Genomic DNA, 23,171 nt, shown 5'->3' with positions numbered 1-23,171 from the left:
CCTTAAAGATGACACGGTATTAGAAGATGTTTATATGATCCCTATATATCCTGGTATTTTCAAGGTGGAATTTAAATGGTTTCCTGCTAGTAAGTTGTGTCTGTCTACTAAATCATGACACTGAATCATGGACTTGACCTTGAAATTGTAGTTATGCCTTTTTTTTTTTCCCCTTTTAAGAACACATTGGTTTTCAGGACCGGCTTTGAGATATCTATCTACCTTTGATCTAAATCTATACCTATCTATGACTCTTCTTCCATGATAATGAAAATCAATAGGAAATTGAACAAAGTAGATCTGTAATGGAATGGGTTCCCTGTATGGCAAAGAATTCCAGGCACCCTTTGTGGATGTTCTTGGATACCTTGGGAGAGTAGGATGCTTTTGAAGATACTGTTAGAGCTTCAGTGAAGCACATTATCACCTGTTTGAGTTTTGGGAGTTTCTTCAGATTCATAAGGAAGTTCCTTGTGGCAGTATAGTCCTAGCAGGCCTAAGAGAAGTCTGCTTTACCTGACAAGCATATCTGCAGCTAAGAACCTAGGGCTGGAGCTGACCTTAGCCCAGCCACCTCCCTGCAAGCACCCAGGCTAACTTTTTATTTAAAGAGCTTCGTCCCCAGACCTTGTTGGGAAAAGCATCCCGGAACTATGCAGGTATTCACCTTGGTGGGGAGTGCCTGGTGCAGACATGATGAGAGCACCTTGGTTGATCAAAGTCCTCTCCTGTTCATGAGATCATCCATGAATGAGAGGTACCGTGGTCAAATCAGCTTTGTCTTTAGAAGGTTGAAAGAAGACAATGTCTTCTTTTGAAGGAGGCTTACAACAAAATTTCTCTAAGGACTTGTATTTCTGTAAGGTTTGCTCAAGCTAAGAATGATGTCTCACCACTTCATTAGATGACTCATCTCCCTGAAGAAGGACATTTAGCCCTTTCTTCTGGACTGCCCCCAACCCAGGAATTTCTTGCAGGATTCCAAGGAGATCTTTAAATAGCCAAACACAACTTTTGCTTTGGTGTGTAGGCACACTTCTGTTTCTGTCAAAATAAATTAGGCTGGTAAGTCATAAAATTAAGAAGATATTTTTGTGACTTGTGTTTATTATTTAACAAGTACAATCAATAGCTGGCCTCAAAAAACAAAACAAAAACAAAAATCCAAACCAATCCCAGCTTGGTTGACAGAAGATCATTTTACTGTTTGCCAACAGCGAGGATGTACCTTCTCTGGACACAGAGGCCTGTCCTCTGTCACCTCTGATTTCATTCATTCTTCCCTGTTCCATGTTTCTTTGGTTACCTTCCTCTTTTCTGCCTCTGTCCTGTGGATTGGGTGGGCAGATGAAAGCCTAGGAGGGAGGTGCTGGGAGCCCTTTCCACATCTCAACTGTTTATTTCCTGTCTTTCCTTCATGTTACAAAGTTTCTCCTTACTTTGCTTTTATCAAGTCCATGAATGACTCCCTTTGTCAAGCTTATTGGAATGCCCTGTGGGAGGGATGCTGTGCAAAAAAATAATTGTATTGCATAACTGTCCAGTCCTTAGAGATGCCAGATCACACTTGGCACTGGAACAGACCCTCCTCTTTAGCAGGTCCTATGAGAGCAGGGCACAGTGCGTCTGAGAGGTAGCTCTGTCCTCCGCTCTAGTACCACGGACATGACCTTTACCCCAGCTCTGATAAAAGGCTTTTTTTTATTTTTCTAAAATGCTTATGTTTCCTTAGCCCAGAAGGAGATGTTTCCGTGTGTGCATGTATGTGTGTGTTCTGTATATGATTCTTTCCAGCTGGCGTTCTTCACAAATGTCACGCTTGTCTCCTGTGTCACCTTGAGGCAACTGACATTCGTGACTAAGTATTAAAAAGGGCAGACCTTTAGTTTATTTTCATGAAAACAAAATCCCAGAGAAGTCTGTTAGATACAGTGTAATTGAGCAGGTGACATGTTGATGTTTGGGGTTTGGTAAACATCCAGAAAGTGCAGAGTTTTTGGCATGGTTGTTGAAGGAGCCAGAAGCTCCAAGGTGAACTTCATGGATTTTCTACAACACTGTGTGTATCCTCTGAACTAACTCCAGGTCTTTAAACTTAATACCAAACAGCCAGGCCAGGCGGTCACCAGGCTTCGGGAAGGGTCATCTTGGAGCAAAGAATCATGTGATGAACCATCCAGTTAACTTACTTCTTTTTCCTGTAAAATCACCATAAATCCCCCTCAGCTTGGAGGGCATGGAAATGGACGGAGGGGCATTGCTGTCTTCTGGCTGTTTGGTGGTCACAGTAGTAGTTTGCGGGAGGGGTTTGGCTATGAAGGATGCATGTACAATAGCTCTAAAAATCAACTTATTGGGCGCTTTGTGGTTTAGTCGGTTAATCGTCTGACTTCGGCTCAGGTCATGATCTCGTGGGTCATGAGTTTGAGCCCCATGTCCGGCTCTGTGCTGACTGCTCAGAGCCTGGAGCCTGCTTGGGATTCTGTGTCTTCCTCTCTCTCTGCCCTTCCCCCTCTCTCATTTTGTCTCTCTTCTCTCTCAAAAATAAATAAAAACGTTTAAAAAATTAAAAAATTAAAATGAACTTATTACAGAATAGGGTTTTATTTTGGTATAGGTAGGAGCATACCGTGTTGATTCTTCATTATGAAATTCTCACTAATTGGCATATTATGTATGATCAAGTATAAAATACAAACCAGTCATGAAAACTGAATAAACAGTGTGAATCATGGTACATGCCTTGAGCTTCAGAACAGCCAGAAGGGATGGTGTGTGCTCACGTGAAGAGAGCGCCAAGGTACATAGCAGAGACTAAGAAATGAAGAAGAGAGGTGAATACCATTTCTTTGGGCAATGAAGAAAGGCAGCAAACCAAGACAACGTGTTGGCCCCAGGTGTGGAGGGTTTAGGCAAGCTCCCCTTTTGTTCAAGGCACACTGCCGTCAGCAGGCCAGGCAGAGCTCTTAGCAGAATTATGCTGTGTCACATTTGCTTTGGCTTTCATTTGTGCTTTCCGCCTTCCTCATTCCTTTTCCCCTTTCAGCCTTCTTGAATGTTTATGTTATCTTTTCACTTGGGTATGTTCTGGTAAAACATGTTGTTTTGCATGCATTTTTTTCCTACAGTGAAATTCACATAATATAAAATCAGTCCTTTCTAAAGTGAACAATTCAGTTGCAGTCAGTACATTGACAGTGTTATGTAACTATCACCTCTGTCTGGTTCCGAAACTTCACAATCCCTCCAGAATGAAACCCCAGGCCTACTCAGCGGTCGCGCTCTGCTCTTGCTTCTCCTCAGCCCCTGGCAACCACCACTCTGCTTTCAATTTCTAAGGATTTACCTATTCTGGATATTTCATATAAATGGAAGAGTACCGTACGTGACCTTTTGTGTGTGTGCATGTATTTTTCAGTCAACTTCATTGAGGGTTAATTTACATCGGTAAAACGCACACATCTTTTAGTGGACCTTCTACGTGGTGTTTTTGTTTTTTACATCTTTTGCATTCATTTACTGCAACTGAATGAGGGAAGACCCTATCGTCACCTTCATTTTGCAGATGGGCATTGAGACTCAGGGAGGCTGATTTGCCTTAGGTTGAACAGCGTCTGAGTGGCAGGCAGGATGTGAAGTAGGTGGACTGGCTCCAGAATCTACCAGAATCCATGCTGACCACTGTTATCCATGGCCTCTTGGATCTCTATGCAGTCTCAGAGCTTGCTTTCCCCCCAGACAACAGTGTGCTATTTTCCCACATTGACAAAAAGGGGCTATGGAATATTCTGCTGTTTGTATGCACTATAATTGAATAATTTCCCCAGTGGTGGATTTCTTAGGTTGTTTCTATTTTTTTTTTCTGGTCATTAATCATATTGAAAGGAAGATGAAAGACCAAAGAACATTCCAAAGTAATATATATTTGTTGTAGAAATATAGCCCAGCAAGGAGAATAAGCAAAAAAAAACCCACATATAATTCCCTTCAGAGGTAACCACTGCAAGCATTTTGAACATAGCTTTCCAATCTCTTTTATCTCTCTTTTTTTTTTTTTTTTTTAAGGAAGGGAAAAGAAAGCCCTTTAGGAAAAAGAATGACACTGTAAATGAAATTTTGGCATAGAAAATTTACAGTATGCTGTGAACTTCTTTTTATCTAATTAACAATAGTGAATATTTACTAAGTGCTTCAAATGTGACAGGGACTATGTTAAGTGTTGTATTCCATTTCACAGGAATCCTGTGAGTTGTGTGGATATTCTAGCAGATGAGGACATTTATGTCTGCTTTAAACTTACATAAGTGGTTTTGTGCTCAAGCTCATACTATTTTTTTTTTTTTATTTGGAACTATGTTCTTATGATTAATCTGTTTAGGTTGCTGTATTTACCTAGACATTTGTTCCCCTATGTTTCCTTATCTCCTCCATCTCTGGGTCCTCATACATAGCACTGCAGGGGAGATCCTGTCATAGACTTATGGAATATATGTCCAGAAACAGGATATAGAGCAGGGAACATATATGTACTTATGACTAAGTATTGACAGAGGCAGATTCTTCCCCTGAATGGGGTTATGTTAGAGTCTATACTCCTATGCTACATGCTTTCTGTGGCTTCAAAAATGTGTGTATAAATGCCTAGAGAAAGGACCAGAAGGATATACACCAAATCAGCAACACTAGGAACATGTACAAGGGGATCAGGAGGAAGATGAGCCTTACTGGTCATGACTTGAAATTTTTTTTTTTTTAAGATTTAATTCATTCATTCATTCATTCATTCATTCATTCATTCACTTATTTATTGTGGTCTCTATACCCAACGTGGGGCTCGAACTCATAACCCCAAGATTAAGAGTTGCATGCTCTTCTGACTGAGCCAGCCAGGCACCCCGATGATTTAATAGGTTGTAAGGAGAATGTTTTCACGTGTAACTTGTCATTATAATTTACCATTTAAAAATATGGTCTGAAAACAGACTTTTAGCTAAAGTTTACTGTTTTATGCTGTGAACACTTTTGGAATTTTGAAATGTGTGGGTCAAGATTAGTCATAGCACATGGACTGGGTTCTTTCACAAGTTGGTGCTTTTTGGAGCATGCTCTAAACAGGTTTCCTAGTAATACCTGCAAGCCCTCCTTAGACATTTAGTACAGGTCCCCCACATCTCAGGGGGCTCAGGGAGGTTAAGTGGTTTTCCCAAGGGTGCAGGGTTAGGAGTGTTAGCCAGGTTCAGTGTGGAGAAGTGGTTCTGGAGTGGTGGGCTGGAGGAGAAGACTTCTTTCTGAAGGGTTTGTTGACTGGAAATCAACTTAGGAGGAAGGTGGGTGCTGTTTCCTGCAGGTGAGGTAGGGAGGAAACATTCTCAAGAACAGTAAGTTTCACTAACTTCCTTATATAAACACTTAACCGAATGAAGGTATTAGTTTTCTCTGTTTACTGAGCACAAGGTATTAAGATAATCTTTGCCTTATAAGTCCCTTCTCTCTGTAAAATGAAGGTGTGTGGTCTTTCAGGCCGTGAGCTTCCTTCTTTTCACCTCTTAAGTGAGAGCAGCAAAGGTTCTGGATGACTGAAGAGGTACTTTTTAAAGGTCTTTCTCTTGCTTGTTAGTTTCAACTGAGATGCCTCATTCTTTCTATAGAGCTGAAATGAATAATGATCAATAAGTCACTTTCTGAATAAGTGTGACAGAGCGGGTCTGTTATCTGCAAGGAACCCTCCCATCTCAGGGCCCTGGCAACAGTGTACAGTTTGGTTTATAGTGGAATCAGTGAGTCTGTGTCTGAATTTTATTTTCGGGACCAGGATTGGGAATATTTACATGAATGCGCTGTGCTGAAAGAGGTGTTTGCACACAGCTACGGTGAAAGGTTTCCTGGTGTAGGTTTCCTTCAATGAGCTACTTGAAGACAGAAGACAGACTGTTGATGATGCTTTATGAAGTAGAATATTATGTAAAGTTAAAATAAGTTGGAAGGCGTATGAAGATACAAGGTCATAACTTTAGGACAGGAGTGTTTCCTACCAGCAAATACTATCTGCAACTCAATGGTTTGGGTGTTTAAAGGCACAAAGCATGGTTAAGAAGGCAGAACTTCCTGCTTCTCTGTTGTTCCCAGGGTTGGTGAACTCTGTGGAAACTCTAGAACAGAAATGACCATTATGAACAGGTGCACAGGTGTGGTAAATACTTGGTGGATGTATGCTAACCAATAAATAATTAATACTACTTCCTCTTGACTCATATGGTTGAAATGAAGGATGGTCAGTCTAATTGTAATGTATATTTCTGTTGAGCAGAAAACTTGAGCAATCCTGCCATATTCAGTAATACTCTTGAAATGAAATAGGTGGGGTGGGAGAGAGAACAGTCATGCTTTGCCTTCTGGGTGGGTTTTTAAAAAAAAAATTTTTTTTTTAAATTGATTTTTGAGAGAGAGACCAGACAGAGCACGAGTGGGGGAGGGGCAGAGGGAGATGGAAACACCAAATCTGAAGCAGGCTCCAGGCTCTGAGCTGTCAGCACAGAGCCTGATGCGGGGCTAGAACTTGTGAACTGCGAGATCATGACCTGAGCCAAAGTTGGACGCTTAACTAACTGGGCCACCCAGACACTCTTGGGTGGATTTTTATTGTCTTGGTTGATAACTAATGGTAATTGTTTGCCTTAGCATATTGAAGGTATAAGATTTGTCAGTAAGGTCAAGAGGATTTGAAGTTTCAGTTTGTTCAGTGTGATTAAATGCCCATGGGGAGGACGAGCCACTAATTAGTTACCTTTCCTTTCTTTCTTTCTTTTTCTTTTTTTTTTTTTTTTAGTTTATTTATTTATTTTGAGAGAGAGAGGGAGGGAGGGAGGGAGAATGAATGAATCCCAGGCAGGCTCTGCACTATGAGTTCAGAGCCGGATGTGGAGCTCAAACTCACAGACCTCACACACCGTGAGATCATGACCTGAGCTGAAATCAAGAGTCAGAAGCTTAACCTACTGAGCCACTCAGGTGTTCTGTTACCTTTCCTTTTTAAACTGTGTTTTAACTTATTTTGAGAGAGAGAGAGAGAGAGCTCAAGCAGGAGAGGGGCAGAGAGAGAAGGAGAGAGAGAGAGAGAGAGAGAGAGAGAGAGAGAATCCCAAGTAGGCTCTCCACTGTCAGCACAGAGCCCAATGTGGGACTCGAACCCACGAACCGCAAGATCATGACCTGAGCCTAAACCAAGAGTTGGCCACTCAACTGACTGAGCCACCCAGGTATCCCATGATTGAAATTTTGATGAGTGTATTTTTGCTTTATTTCAGAGACAGGCAAGTGGAATAATAATCAAATTGTGTATCATTTTGTGTAGATTGCCCTTATGATAAAAAGAAAACCTTCCCTGCTGTTCTCACCAAAAATAAAAAGGAGATTAAAGATTTTTATGAGTGGATTTTAGATACATTATTCAAAGTATGACAGTTTGCTTAACTAGTAGATAAATCAAAGGGCATGTGTGTGTGTCTTGATGTTTCTGTGTAGCTTGTATGATCTGGGACCCGGTAATGAAGTTTGCAGTACCTCTAAGCTAGAAACTTTGATGTAACCACAACGTATATTTTCTTTCATAGCCATTCTCTTAGCCTGCATGTGTGGGCCCCTTTCAAGAAAGGGTGGGAAAAAATGGTGGTAAATGACCTTTGAAGGGAATGTTTTATATTTGCATTACAATTCTGTGAGTTTGAGCTTTTAAGTTTGACAATTGTGGGTGGTATTTGTGAAGAGTATCAGTTTCTAGTATGTTCTGAGTAGTGGTGATATAATCCTTAAAAAAATATAAGCACATTTAGATACCTCTTTTATCTGCTCTGATGGCTTTAGAATGGTCATGCCCTTGTAACATGGGTAGGAATGGAGATTGTTTTCAATCATGTTAGTGTGTTATAATAAAAAAGTTGCATATCTAAGTAGACATTGAGCTTCATGATTGAGACTTTTTTTTTTCCAAAATAAATATTTTTCTGGTTATCTCCCAAGAATTTCCATCTTTCTTTTAAAAGTCTAACTTCTTAAAATTCATTTGACTTTGCTTCCCTTTTTTATTTATTAAAAAATTTTTTTAATGTTTATTCCTTTAAAAAAATTTTTTTTTAACATTTATTTATTTTTGAGACAGACAGAACATGAACGGGGGAGGGTCAGAGAGAGAGGGAGACACAGAATCTGAAACAGGCTCCAGGCTCTGAGCGGTCAACACAGAGCCCGACGCGGGACTCGAACTCACAGACCGCGAGATCATGACCCGAGCCAAAGTCGGATGCTTAACCGACTGGGCCACCCAGGCGCCCCTAATGTTTATTTTTGAGAGAGAAAGACAGAGACAGAGTGTGAGCAGGGGAGGGGCAGAGGGAGAGAGAGGGAGACATAGAATCCTAAGCAGGCTCCAGGCTCTGAGCTGTCAGCACAGAGCCCGACACAGAACTTGAACTCACGAACCATGAGATCATGACCTGAGCAGAAGTCAGTGCTTACCCGACTGAACCACCCAGTCGCCCCAGGCTTTGCTTCCCTTTAAAAGAAAAATTATTGGGCGCCTGGGTGGCTCAGTCGGTTAAGCGGCCGACTTCGGCTCAGGTCATGATCTCACGGTCCATGGGTTCGAGCCCCGCGTCGGGCTCTGTGCTGACAGCTCAGAGCCTGGAGCCTGTTTCAGATTCTGTGTCTCCCTCTCTCTCTGACCCTCCCCCGTTCATGCTCTGTCTCTCTCTGTCTCAAAAATAAATAAATGTTAAAAAAAAAAATTAAAAAAAAATTATTTAATCTCTACACCCAATGTGAGTCTCAAACTTATGACCCTGAGAACAAGCACCCCACGCTCTTCCGACTGAGCCAACTAAGGGTCCCTCATTTGACTTTGCCTAAGATTTTCATCACCGTCAATAAAAGTGTATCAAACTGATTCTGTGCAGTTTCTTCATCCAGGCCTGGGGATGCAAAGGAGGGGGGCAGAGCCTAAGATTTCTGGAGGTTAACCAAGATAGAAGGTAGGTAGGCTTCTCTGGATTCAGGTAGAACAAGGTGGAGAATGATTTTAGGTGGATTTTTGGTGCCCCTGGATGTCCACTAAGCTTGTTTTCTCAGGTGAGCCTGGGCTATGGGGTGGTAACATATGGTGTAACAACCCCCAAATCACAGGAGCTTAACGCAACAGAAGTGTACTTCTGAGAGTCTGGGAGGTGCCTCGAGTTGGCTCTTCTTCCTGCAGCAGCTTGGGGCCCTAAGCTGCTTCAGTCTTGTGGGCTGCAGTCTGGTTGCTGCAGGAGGAGGGGGGCAGGAGGGGAGGAGCTGCCTGAGCTTCCCTCTGCCTCAGCAAGGAGAGCCACTCATCACTGCTCCCACTTCATTGGCCTAGCCATCCCCAAGGCCCTGTCTGTTGCAAGGCGATGCAGTGCTTTTGTGCTGAGGAAGGATACTGGTGTGTCTGTCACATGCATACAATTGCAGACTGGGATCTCAGAGAAGAGACTGGAGCCAGAGATGAGGATTTGAGAGGTCATTTACAGTAAAGGATACAGTGGTGTAAGTTTCTAAGGGAAAGTGTGCTCTTAAAGAGGGTTCAGTTTCCCATGATGGATTTTTTTCAAAGTTTATTTATTTTGAGAGAGAGAGAGTGCAAGTAGGAGAGGGGCTAGAGAGAGTGGGGGAGAGAGAATCCCAAGCAGGCTCAGCACGGTCAGCACAGAGCTTGAGGTGGGGCTCGAACTCCTGATCCATGAGATCATGACCTGAGCCAGAATTGAGAGTCAGACGCTTAACCTACTGAGTCACCCAGGCGCCCCTCCATGATGGTTTTTCTGCATTTGACTTTCTTCACAAGCCAGGCAGTATGCTACCCCAGAAAAGTTTAAGGATAGCTATTGCTAGTGTCAGGAAAGTTAGAAAGGTTGGTGCTGTTAGTTTTCATGCTGTGTTGACATTGTCTGCTTCCAAAAGCATACTTGCAGTTGCTTGATTGACCACTTTAGGGTGATATAGGTCTTATAGGTTAGCTTATCCTTAAGTCTTGATGACAGCAGGTTGTGTTGGCCAGAGCTTAGGTGGTGAGGTGTAAAAAAACAAAATGAAAAAAAAGCTTATTATTACTTTTTGTATCTCCGTAGGCTTAGGAGACAGTTTGTATGTACTCTTATGGATATTAAACATTATGAGGACATTGGCTTTCTACTATCTTTTTTCCCATGAGTGTTCATTACTTGAAATTAGAATGTGTGACCATACATCCACAGAGAAGGGACCTTCTGGGTCAGACCAGGAGCCAGTTTTTGAGTGTTTACTGCCCTAGTTCTTCACTTCTGATCCTTCCTTTCCCACCCCTATTTTTCCTTCTCAGCAGTTCTTCCTGTTTACTTTTCCCTCTGTGGTCTTTGGGAGCAGGCAGACCAGGATTTGGAGCTTCTACTTGTGACCAGCTGTTTGACATTGGTCAGGTCACTCTCCAGGTCTCAGTGAACTTATCTGTAACATGGGGCTAAATAGCTGCCTCATGAGATTCTTAGTGTTAGCAATGTATGCAAAATACTACAGTACCTGGTACATTTTCATTGCTCAATGAATGTTAAGCAATGAGTGGTATTCTTGCCATTTCCCATGTTTCAAGGCACATCTTGAATAATTCTTTCATAGAAATCCTTTTTTCATTATTTCACCAGGCAGAGGATAGAGTTTACAGATGTTCCTCAATTTATGATGAAGTTACATCCCAATAAACCCATCATAAATTGAAAATACTGTGAGTTGAAAATGCATTAGTACACCTAACCTGGGGCACCTGGGTGGCTCGGTAGGTTAAGTATCTGATTCTTGATTTTGACTCAGGTCATGGTCTCACAGTTCAAGCCCCAGATCGGGCTCCGCACTGACAGTATGGAACCTGCTTGGAATTCTCTCTTTCTCTCTCTCCCTCTCCCCCACTCATGCTGGCACTCTCTCAAAATAAACTAACAAATATACCTCATCTGCTGAAAGTCATAGCTTGGTCTAGACAACCTTAAGTGTGCTCGGAACACTCTTAATAGTCTCTAGTTGGGCAGAATGAAAACAAAGCCTATTTGATCACAAAGTGTTGAATATCTCATGTAATTTATTGAATACTGTACTGAAAGTGAAACATAAATTGATGTCAGTGTATCAGTTTCCCCTCAGGATCACATGGCCGGTCGGGAGCTGCAGCTGCCACTGCCCAGCATCGTGAGAGAGGATCCCCACTACACATCGCTAGCCCAGGAAAAGATCCAAATTCAGACATCAAAGTACAGATTCTCCTGAATGCATACCACTTTTGTGGCATTGTAAAGTCTCGTGAAGCAGAACCATCCTATGTTGGGGACTGTCTACATTCCATTGAGCTGCCAGAGCACTTTTGATCTCTGCTGATATTTGTATTCTTTTTTGTACACATGTGCTGGTGAACTGAGACCGCACATCTCACAGGGCAGTAGGTATCCTTTACTCATTGCTGTATCTGCTGTCTTGCTTTCATTGTGTGGTGCATTTAACAGATGCCTAATTAAAGGGTAAATTGAGTCAAAATGAGATGTAAGGAGAGAGGGCTCTACTGTGTTTAGAAAATAGTCCACCTTTGGGTAAATTCTCCTAAGTTGGAAACATAAATACTCTTGAAATAGTGCTCAGTGACTTCCCTACTTAAAGTATATAGATGATTCCCACTGTTTATGTAATTGAAACTTTAAGGCAACAACAACAAAGGAAAATTAAAGAAATAATGAAAGCAACGCAAAGGGCATAAAGGTTATCACTATCATGAAGTAGCTGTTCTTGAGTACTCAGGAGAGCTTAATCCAGCCTGAGTCATTTATATAGCTGAGCAGGTGGCTTTCATTTCCCTGTGCTCAGCTGCTTGCAAGGCCCACAACTTTCTGATTGGTTTTGCACCGGGAAGTTGTACCTCCTAAGGTAAAAGAGACGTATTAAATGAATCTCTCCAGAAGTTGAAATCCGATAAAGAGAGTGGATTCACCTAGAATTACGCTTGTATTGTGGATCCAACTCAAGTTACTGGAGTTGGTTTCCGTCCCCTTGGAAGGGCATCACAGGAAGCTTGGAGACGTGTGTGAGTTCTCTCTCCTCCTTACCTACCTCAGATCACAGCCTTGGAACATTGGATCCTCAAATATATCCTTGAGAAACTCTTGTGTTTTTCATTCCCTTTTTCTCTTCTAGAAGTGAGTGGAATGTGGGGTGTCTGTCCTATAGATCTGTTAACACTATAAAATGTTAAAGAATGCAGAGAGACTTTAGTATGCTGAGACAAGTACTCTCATTTTAGAGTTCTAGGGGTCATGTGATTTGCTCACACATGGAAGCAAGAGTCTTGATCTCATTTTTGCTACAACACTTAACTCATCAGGTGTATCTTTGTGATTGCGCTGGGAAGTAGGTGTTGTGGTGTGTGCTCTGGACAAAGAAACATAGGTAGATGTGCCAGCTGTGGGCTTTTCTGGAGTCTGAAGGAGGCCCTCATGAGGACACGGCTGTCAGGGAGTGCGCTTTGCGTCGGTGGTAAACCAGATGGATGTAACAGGGCAGGTAGAATCATACGAATTGGGAGCTTTGACTTGAAAATCTGCTTAAAAAGAACTTGAGTGCTAAAACACATTTCCTTGTTATCTTGCCTTAACTGTCGAGAGTAGAGCTTAGAGAATTGTCTTCTCCTGAGCTTTTTTCAAAAATCTAAGGGAGTGAAACCTATATATAAAAAACCCACTATAGTAAAACTTCTTATCCGTAAAATTCTCAATAGTGAGTAATTTAAAGTTGGCTTCAGAGATTTTTTTTTTAACTTTAGTATTATAAAGTAGATTTTTTAATTAAAAAAAAATTTTGGGGAGAGAGAGAGAGAGTGCGAGCACAAGTGGGGGAGGGGCAGAGAGAGAGGGAGACACGGAATCCAAAGCAGTCTCCAGGCTCTGAGCTGTCAGCACAGAGCCCCACGTGGGGCTTGAACTCATGAACCATGAGATCATGACCTGAGCCGAAGTCCGACGCTCAACCGACTGAGCCACCCAGGTGCCCCTAAAGTAAATTTTTGAATTGTAAAATAACACATGTTGATTGAAGAAAAATTGGTTAAGATGTAGGAAAAGCACAAAGAAGAAAATAAAAGTTACTCATAATTCCACCTCCAAAAGAGAAAACGGTATTTTAAGGTGTTTATTGCATATTCACAAAGTTGGGATTATATTGTACATAATGTTTTATAACCTGTTATCTCTATGAAATATTATTAATTTCCCCTTTGTCCTTATATACTATTCCAAGATAAATGCTACAGGATTATTTAAAAGTTGCTTTCAACATTTTCTTATGAAAACTTTCCAAACATGCAGCAAAGTTAGACAAGTTTACAGTGAATACCCATATACCCATCACCCATAGTCTGCCATTAATATTTTACCATACTTGGCTTTATCATGTATCCATCTGCCCACTTACTCTCTCCATCCATCAATCCATCTTAGTGCTTTTTCCATGCATTTCAAAGTAAACTTCAGTGCAATATATTACTTGTAACTAAGCTTGTTTACCTTCACAATTTTGTTTGGTTTACACCATTTTTCAAAGAATTTGTGTTTGCTGAGCACACACAAAGGAAAACCTAGAAAAGTTGCCAAGAGAATTTTGTTGGATGTAGTGAGAAAGGACATCCAGTGATTTAAAATTTGCCTTGGGGCAAAGTATGCATCATTAGCATCTGAAGTGGCAAATAAAGAACCAGGAAGAATGATCTCTTTCTGTCTCTGCTTTTATGCCTGATTCAGACTTGAGTGTGGGGACAGGAAAAATCTTTAGAAGGGGTAAGGCTTCTCTCTTCTGTTGGCCCAAATGCTATCATGCTTGGTAAATAGTGAACGTGGGCTGACCTGCAGAATGGTTCCTGCCAGCCTCCAGGTGGGGTGGCTGTGGACCCAGGATTGGGCGTTCCCTGCCTCTTCCACCTTGGCTTTCCTGGCAGGAGGGTGAGGCATGCTTATTTCTGCTCTAGATAGATTTCCTGCCAGTTTACCTGGGCTTCCTATTTGCACCACAGGTTCTTTCTGTTCTGGTGAAGGTGGTGAAATGTTGAGGGGCCATTGTGTTGACAGCCTTGGCAGGCACAGAAAACACCCCTTGTTCGTATGTCTTTGGTGCTCACTTTTAAAGTTGACTTAAACTGTCTACTCCCAGGGGCAAGGCCAGGTGTGGTGACCTTGCTTTGTATACGGTTCCTGTCATAGCACCCTGGGTATTAGGCACTACTTGCTGATTGACAACTAGCCTGTCCCCGTTAGGCCTCCCAGAGTTCCTGTAGTTGTTTGCTGTGCAAGCATGGGGTGCCTTCCACAGGCATTTCAGAAACACACATTAGTTCTCCCAATCTTAACCTTTTCTCGTGTTTTCAAGTGGCTGCAGGCTTTGAAGAGAGAAGGCTCTGTTTCACATTCCAGAGTGTTCAATCTTGGTGTCACGTCAACACCATTTAAAACGATAAGAAGCCTCGGCTCTGACCTTGGCAACAGCTCTGACATGTTCTTTGTCATTAACTCGGCCCCGGCTAGCTCCCCTTCCTAGGAACCGAGGTCTGTGGAGCCCTAGTTTTACATTAACTGCGTCCCGTAAGGCGAAGTGATTCCTCTTCCCTTCCTTTGTCTCCATTTCTTCCTTTCTGTCGTTTTTGTGAGGGCAGTCAATTCTTGGCCATCTCAGGGGAGTCCTCTGGTTTCTGGGTAACCCAGGTTCCTCGATTTTCCCCTCCAACGCTTTCAGTTCTTCATGACTGGGTTGGCCAGGAAAGGACATCTGGTTTCTCCCCCCACTTCCTCTCGATCCCCTCTTTTAGGCAGAATCCCTCTAACTCTTAGAGCTACGGTTCTCCACTGAGGGAGATTTTGACCTCCTCTTCCTGCACCCTCTGGGACATTTGTCAGTGTCTAAAGTTTGGGAAGCCCTGCCCTTGATCTAACGATGCCTTTTATTTATTTATTTATTTTTTAATCTTGCCGGTGATGTTATATAACTCCCCTGCCATTATTGTACTGTTCCTTGTCAGAAAGTTCATCTGCACGTCTAACCTCAGTCTCTTATGCTTCTCCATCATCTTCTGCATATGATCCTGTTCTCCCAGCCCGATCTCAGTTAACCGTTAAATTTATCTTAGAACCTCATTTCTCTTTTCTTAATCTCTCCAGATGTTTTCCAAATTTTTCAAGTATTCTGTCCATTAAATTGTAGTAATCCCATCCAGAGAGAGCATTCTAGCAGTTTGGACACTGCTGCATATGATGGAAGTGATTATCTTTGGGGTGGAATTTTGGAGCAGAGGAACATGACTAATTGTGCAAATGACCAGTAGAATAACGAGAAAACTGAGACTTCCGCTTATCAGAGGGAGATTTTCCACAAGTCTTTACTCTGTCACTTATAAAAAGTTTGATCTTAGGTCTGTCGTTTCCTCAGGCATAAAATGGGGATGAAATACTTCATAGGGCTGTTTGTAGTAAAAATGAACGGGATTACGTCAGTACGAATGACCATTAGCACGTGTGAGTAAATAGCACTTGTGATTTCATTCACCGTGTCCATGACTTGTGTTGGAGAAAATAGTCCTGGCTTTGGGAAATCTACAGAGATAGTTTGAGTTTGATGGTGGTTTTCACGCTTTGTTTTGTAGAGGAATTCCCAGGGAGCTTGTTGAAGAATACAGGTCCTCAGGCTACACCCCCAGAGATTCTAGTTGGGAAGTTTGACCAAATGCGGGCATTTTTCTTTTCCACAGTAGCTCAGGTGGGTCTGATACAGCCGGTTCACAGGTGACACTGGGAGAACTGGTGGCTGTGTGCCTACCAGGCAAGCATACAGGAGGGGCCTCAGCTTTCTCAGGAAGCCTCTCCTGTAGTTGTTTTCTGTTTCTCTGGGGCCCTTGACAGAGGATTATCTGTTAGGGCTGTTTCAAGTAGGACAAAACTGTTCTTTGTTCTTGCTTTAATGACAACTGGAGATATCTTTTTATTGGATGGTCTCCTTGAACATTATTTTGATTCAGAGTCCCAAGTCTTTTGGGAACCAATTCAGGAACCCAGGCTGGGAAAATCTCCTTGTTCATTGGCTGATGGAATTGTGATTTGGGGTGGGGAAGGAAGGTTGGAGGGCTGTAGTGTTTATTCTCAGTGGGGGTTAGGGGAGGCTTTGGGGAAAAAGAAGTGAAATGGCGGACGGGATTTCTCCCAGCTTCAAATTGCAGTCTTTTAGGAATGGGATAAAAACGACCAGATTCCATCCACTTGCAAATTATTTGTGTCTAGTTTCTCTCTTCTTTTGTTGAACTGTGCCAGGGAACCTAGAATATTGGCCATATTCATATTTTACAGAGTTTCTTTTTTGCAGCTGAGGATGGTGTGTGGGGGGGATGGCTCACTGAGTGGGCCCGTGATGATCAGCGCTCGCTAACTCCTGAACTGAATGTTTGTAGTTTCTTGACATAACGACAAAATAAACGTCCCAGGTTTGCCCAGAAATACATTTCACTGCTTCTCCTTGCCGCAGTTCTGGGTCTGTATGTGTTCTCAGAGAAATACCTTTCTGTGGGATACATTTTACCCACACTTTTCCGTTAGGCACAGCGTCTCCCTGCTAGCTTAAGGTTTGGCCTCTGTGGTGTGGGCTGTGAATCCAAAATATTTAAAAAGAAAATCTTGGAAGGAATTTCCGTCATTTATTTAATAAATGAAAGTGTGAGGTAGAAATTAAAAGTCAACTGGGGAGTGTAGTTGGAAAATGTAAACCATGTGGGACGTGCAGTTTTAACTCCTTGTTGGTATTCTGCGTCCCCCCCCCCCCCCAAGAACTCTTTTAAGTCCTGTCAGTTGAATTTATTGAGTTTGAAACTGTGAACGTGAATCTTACATCAAAAGTGTATAGACCAAGAGTCAGGTTGTCCTGGGTTGGTGTTTTTCAATCCCACACATAGATTGTTAGTAAGTCTTAGCCTACCTGAGCTACAGGAAATTGTTCTGTCTGATATTAGGTCTCTGAGCCCATGGCAGGTAGAAATTTCCGTGTATTTCATCATTATAAAACTAAGTAGAGGAAATTTAATTATTTATAAACCGGTACAAAAATAAAAGGTGAAAAAAATCATTAAATGCAGCACTTAACAAAATAGAAGGTGAATGTTTAATTAATGTTAAACGGTAGTAGAAAATGAGAAAGAATCTGCTTAACTGAATGTTTTTTTTTTTTATTCCAGTTTTAACTTCTGGTATCCTTTAAATGCATTCGTTTTGGAGTTGAGGGTAGAATGGTAGTTGGGTATATGCTTGTGTCCTGTAGACACAAAGGGTTATCCCTTTGAAATTATTATACAAAACTGAGAGAAAGGAGGATTCGAGTGCGCAGTCTTAGGGCTAACGGCGATAGTTTATGGTTCAGTAACCTGTTGGGATGTTGTATCGCAACTAGTGTAATTATAAACATGTTTTAGAAACATGAGGGGTGCCTGGTGGGCTTGGTCGGTTAAGTGTCCAACTTCAGCTCAGGGCATGAACTTGCAGTTTGTGGGTTAGGGCCCTGCATCGGGGTTCTCTGTGCTGACAGCTCAGAGCCTGGAGCCTGCTTAGGATTCTGTCTCCCTCTCTCGCTCTCTGCCCCTCCACTGCTCTCTCCCTCTCAAAAAAAGTGTGCTGAGTTCTGAGACTAGTGACATAGCATTTAATATTGCCAGTGATTGCTTTTTTTTTGTTTTTTTTTCCCCCTGCTTAATCGGGTGTAGCCCTTCTCACTTCTTAAATATTTTGATAACAGAGTTTTTGAGACATAGATTTAAAAAACCCAGGAAAATATTACTTTAAAGATCAAGAGAGAAACTAAGGTAGATGGAAAATGGAACACTATTTCATTGGCCCTGCTTGGTCACTTCGCTTCTCTCTGGAGAATATGAGGAATTGTAATGCATGTCAGATACCATCGTGAAACATGATACGATGTCCAGAGACTCTCATAGCCCAGACACTTCCAAGACCCTGCTGACAGCTTCATTATTTCAAGCAATACTGGATATGGCTGAATACCGGTTGTCCAAAGAATTTGGACGTCCTTTTGGATTTTTTGTCCAGTGTAAGTCTTGGCAGAAGATGTGAAAGTCTGCATTGACATAATGCTAAAATACAGGGAATCATCATGGAATTCTTTAAAGTGGTGCTTCTTACCGGTGACTTTGAAGTACGATACAGTGTGTAAAACTGAACAGTTGTTTTAGTTACCCAGGATCGAGTTAAGGGGTCCCATGATGGGATCTTGCCTGTAGAATGCCATCTCTTTTTCTTCTTCAGACATTCTTCTGAAATGGTTGGACTCACAGGCTAAGGATAGTGAGTAAAATACATGGAAAAGGTGACATTCTGGTGTCCTAGGCTTTTGGGAGTCTCCACAGAGAGGCTGTTGCTGGCTTCCTTTTAAAGCTGAGAACAAACTTGAGTTGTGTCAGCCCCATCTCATGTCTGCTACACGGTACATCCCTTTAAGTATCAGAGTATCAAGGGGTATATTAAACATTTTCTGAAGTTAAAGCCCCCTGAAGCTCCCCTTGCCCCTCTGCTACTTTTGGCACTGCCTAAAATACAATGCCAGAGCAAAGACTCTGGGGGACAGCCGGGAGAGTGGCGATGACATAGCATGTCACACTTTTTAACCATGCCTTGAGGGGTTAGGAAGCCTTAAAGAAAAGATACCTTTAGAATACAGGATGGTGTTCTCTCTCTAGGTGACATTTATTTGTGTCATATATTTATGTAGTTACCCACACATGTTTAAATACAGGAAAACTATTTTAAGGTAGGACTGTACTTAAAGCATTCAGAGCTGTCTCCTGCAGTGTTTCATCTGTGGACGCTTACCTAGTGAAGACTGATAAGACTTTGGCAAAATCGACAGTGCGGAGAAGGTGATGGTCCTCTAAGTCCGTATTCCATTCACTCATTAAAAAACAAAACAAAACAAAAACGAAGACAGTGCACACTCTATGGTGCAGGTTCAGCCCATTTCCTGTTGTGCTTTGTGAGTTAGTCTAGTATCCTAGGTAAATAGTCCCTCAATGAAATTGATGTATTTCTTTTTACTCACTTGGTTTGGCAAATCATTGACAGATAAATGATTTTATAAGCAATTTAATGAGTTTACAGTGACTTTATAAGAGCCTTGAAGCTTCTGGGTTTGGCATTGTTTTAGCTTTTATTTGCACCAAAGGTGGGTGATCCCTTTGAAATTATTATACAAAACTGAGAGAAAGGAGGATTTGAGTGCCCAGTCTTAGGGCTAACGGCGATAGTTTATGGTTCAGTAACCTGTTGGGATGTTGTGTTGCCACTAGTGTAATTAAAAACATGTTTTAGAAACATGAGGGGTGCCTGGTGGGCTTGGTTGGTTAAGTGTCCAACTTCAGCTCAGGGCATGAGCTTGCAGTTTGTGGGTTAGGGCCCTGCATCGGGGTTCTCTGTGCTGACAGCTCAGAGCCTGGAGCCTGCTTAGGATTCTGTCTCCCTCTCTCGCTCTCTGCCCCTCCCCTGCTCTCTCTCTAAAAAAATAAACATTTAAAAAAATTTAGAAACATGAAAAAATGTTTACAGTCTAACTCACAATGAAAACAACAGAACATGGAGCCATAATTACTATGACTATATGTATGTGTATGTGTGTGTGTCTGAATAAGGAGTATTTCATGCAATCATGAAATAGTTGTGTTTGGGTAATGAGATTTAAAAAATTATTTAGCATACTCTTTGTCATTGCTGTTTAGCATGGTTTAATTATAAAGAAGGGAGGAAGAAAGCTTTCATTGGGCTGGTTAATTATTTCTTTTGAGCCTCCAAAAGAAAAAGAGTGGGATGGACAAAAAAAAGCCTCCAAATACCAAATATTTATATTTCTTTTTCTGGTTTTAAAAAATGTTTCTTCATAGGAGGCAGTACACACAAATATTCATTTGTAGGAAAAGACTGAACAATTCTTTTTTCCCTGAAAACATCTCTTGAATATGCGGAAACGCACCCGCCTCCCTTGCTTGCCTCTTCCCTGTAAATGGGGGCTGGGCGCAGCCTGGTTGCCACATCAGGCCCCTGCATCCTCACCCTTCGTGTTCTTGACTTTGGAGGTTGGTTGAGCACATGCATGGTGGCCCAAGCTTTTTAAATTATCCTCGGGAATAAGCAGAATGTGTTCGGGTGGAGGGATAGCTCTGGTGGTAGGGTTTTGGAAAGGGTGAAGGTGAACAAAGAATCAAGTCTATTTGTTATAAAGTGCAGTGATGATTATTGTGGAGGTGATCATGCGTGCAGTTTTTTATTTCCTAAATGCCCTCCCCCTTTCCCCCCCCCTCCTCCCGCCGAGTTAACATCTAATCAGTCAGCAAATCCTGTGGCTCTACCTCCAAATAGATCCCTAATCCAGTCACGTTTCTCCCTTTCCTCTTCATTCACCCTAGCTTTGGCCATTAATTTGTGCCTGCACATCTCTGGCAACTGCCTAACCAATCAAGCTGTATCTGCTCTTGCCTCACATTTACAACCTTATGTTAGAGTAGCCAGAATGAGCATTATAAAATGTGAGCTAGTAGTTCTTGCCAAAATTCTCTAGAGCACTTATTTTGGCCTGTAGAGCTCTCTTCTGTGTGTTTATTTCCCTGCCTACTGGTCCGACCATCTCTTTTTCCATCTGCCCTCTCCATCAAGAGCTCTAACCACACTACCCTTTTCTCTGTCCCTTGAGCTCTCCAGACTCATTTCCTGCCTCAGGCCCTTTGCATGTGCCCCCCCTCTTCTTGGGATGTTCCACCCACAGATCTTTGTGGCTCCTTATCAGCCCAGATGTCACCACCTCAGAGAGGCTTCCCTGCCCATCATAGCTCCAATGATCTTTCCACAAATTGCTGTAATATGTTTTATTTTGTCATAGCACTTATCACCGAATCAAAGTCTTATTCATGATTTTTGAAATGGTCTAGGCCTGTCACTTCAACAAAAATGTAAACTCTTGGAGGGCACGCACTTTTTGCTCTCTGCCTCTTTTCCAGCAACTTAAATAGTGGCCAGTGTCTTAGAAGCTCGATAAAGTCTTTTAAATAAATAAACAGACATGTAGTCTTTGTCATGTGATCGAGCAATAAGCTGAAGTTTGTTTCAACTCCAAGATGCTATTATTCTATGTGTATCGAAGGCACTATTGCAGTTGTGCGCAGTTGTAGGTAGATCATGCGCTTTTGGGTGTTCTTTCCACTCCATTCCCATTAATGCCAGTGGAGTTGTTATAAGCTCTGTAGCCATTTTGGTGTCCTGACTGGGACTGGTATGGGTGAAGTAATGTGAAGCTAATGGATACACGAGGGGACTGAATGTGAAACAGGGACATTTTCAGGACTTTGGTCCATACACTAGCGCTGGTGGGCCAACAGCTTGGAGCCTAGACCCGAGGCCCTGGCCGATAGGTTTTCCTTAAATTACGTGCAGGAGAGGTCATCTTGACAGTGAACAAAAGCACATTAAGAACGCAGGTAAACTGCCTTCTGAGAGCTTAGAGTTCAAGGTAGGGAGACATTAGTTAACCACAAACTTGACGGCAAACACAGAAAACTAAACACTTCCTATCATTTGTTGAGGAAACGACACAGGAAGGAGATGAAGGAGTTTCTCTCTTAGAAGATCAACTTAACAAGTACGTACCAATCAAAGCAGTCTCGCTGTTTAGAACAAGGTGCCAAGTGGATGACTACACGTCATATTGCAGCTCATGCCATCCTTTAGCAGCCCTCCACAGACCACACATCTGCTTCCAGTTAGAGATGTGGTGGTCGATCTGGGGACCCGTGCCTCATGCCGGAGAGAGTACTCCCAAGAAACAAAGTTACTGTTTGTAATCATCCCTTTTCTTGAAATATCACACCAGGTAATCTGTATATGTTGAATTCAGACATAGTGGTGTTACTATAAAGTTTAATTCTTTAACGTATGTGAAATACAAGCATTTACAGTGACCTGGCTGTTCACCTTTGTTTACTGTGTACCCTTAGTTACCCATAATATTTGGGGAATCATGTTTTTTGGATTAATGGAATACATTTCCAGGTAACTGGAGCCCAAGTTAATTTCAGCCACAGTTGCTGGAAATAGTTTTGAAGTTAAATTACACTTCGTCTCCTGAGGCAAGAAAGTAGAGTTGGCCTCATCTTTCATTTGTAGCCAGTTTCTGAAAATGTACCTGCAAAATCAAATAATAAACTTAAACGTTAAGGAGAAGAGTGTTGAATCTTCATTTCTGAAGAACTAAATACACATACAGTTACTAAGTAGGGTTCCCTGGAGAGGGATTTGCTCTCTCTGGACTCCTGCCGTTCAGGGAGCCCCTTCCCCAGGCTGGTTGGTGCCTCTTATCCTGGACTCCCCGGGCATATGCTTTCCTATGCCGCACTTCCCAGGCAGCCACAGGGTATGGGGAGGTGGGTCGGGAGGTTCCTAGACTTTCTGCTCCTTTGTTAGGAGCAGGGCACCTGGCACCTTCATGGTGATTTGGGTCAGCTGCCTCCCCTGTGCTCTAGCAATTCAACGTGTGGTCCATGGAGCAGCTGTGTCGTATCACCCGGGAGCTCCCGCCCCAGATCTCCTGAGTCAGCATCTACAGTTTCATGGGACACCCAGGTGACCCCTCCATTGTCTGCACATTTTCCAATTCCTACATAGTTCTCTAGTATTTTGGCCCCCAGCCTCAAAACCAGGGGAGGGAGCGTTCTCTTCATGTCCCACCAGGCTCCCCCTGATGGCACCGTGGGATCCTTGCAGGCGCTTCCTTGTGGGGACCCGTGGGCTCCGCCGGTGGAGGCAGGGATTGACAGCATGCTGCTGCTTCCCTCAGGGCCTTAGTGGTGAGAAGTGCCCTTTGTGGGGCACTTCTTCATCTTCTTTGTCACTTAGCTGTGCTCTGGGCCCCTTGGGATTGAGGAGACGTTGCTTTCCACCACTCTGAACCTTGGCATTCTTGTAATTAGAACTCCCTTGTACCTCTCTTCTGCTGTCGTTTCAGACTGTGGCATCATCCCCCACCGTCTAGGTGAAGAGCATGTCAAGAGAAAAGGGCAGGAAGACCTCTACCCTTTA

The 23,171-nt window shown here is 42.5% G+C and overlaps 1 protein-coding gene across 6 annotated transcripts in view; it reads left to right on the top strand.

The window, feature by feature from the left end:
* STK39 (serine/threonine kinase 39) overlaps nucleotides 1–23,171 on the top strand; it is a 317,083-nt gene that overhangs the window by 25,777 nt on the left and 268,135 nt on the right. Inside the window, exon 1 of one of the 6 annotated variants that reach the window (XM_042994633.1) lies at nucleotides 5,508–5,584. The exons of the other annotated variants lie outside the window; for them this stretch is intronic. The gene's annotated coding sequence lies outside the window, so the exon portion shown is untranslated. Of the gene's footprint in view, nucleotides 1–5,507; nucleotides 5,585–23,171 lie in introns of those variants that run through there. 6 annotated transcript variants of the gene reach the window in all.

The sequence above is a fragment of the Panthera tigris genome, chromosome C1, assembly GCF_018350195.1.
Source record: "Panthera tigris isolate Pti1 chromosome C1, P.tigris_Pti1_mat1.1, whole genome shotgun sequence".
Taxonomy (NCBI): Eukaryota; Metazoa; Chordata; class Mammalia; order Carnivora; family Felidae; genus Panthera; species Panthera tigris.
This window is presented reverse-complemented; position numbering and strand designations above follow the sequence as displayed.